Consider the following 309-nt stretch of genomic DNA (forward strand, 5'->3'; position numbering starts at 1 on the left):
GTTCCGGTCAGGGCACATGCCCGGGTCGCGGGCTCGATCCCCAGTGGGAGGCGTGCAGGAGGCGGCTGATTAATGATTCTCTCTCATCAGTGATGTTTCTCTCTCCCTCCCTCTCCCTTCCTCTCTGAAATCAATAAAAACATATTTTTTTAAAAAAGTTTCCGTTGGTTTCGGGGAGAGAAACATCCAGGATGAGAGTCTTGATCAGCTGCCTGCAGCTCCGCGACGGGACGGAGCCGCACCCCCGCATGTGCCGAGGGGGCAGGAGCCCCACCTCCGGGCTCAGAGGGTCACGCTCGACCACCGCCC

This window comes from Myotis brandtii, unplaced genomic scaffold (assembly GCF_000412655.1).
Source record: "Myotis brandtii unplaced genomic scaffold, ASM41265v1 scaffold1408, whole genome shotgun sequence".
Lineage (NCBI taxonomy): Eukaryota > Metazoa > Chordata > Mammalia > Chiroptera > Vespertilionidae > Myotis > Myotis brandtii.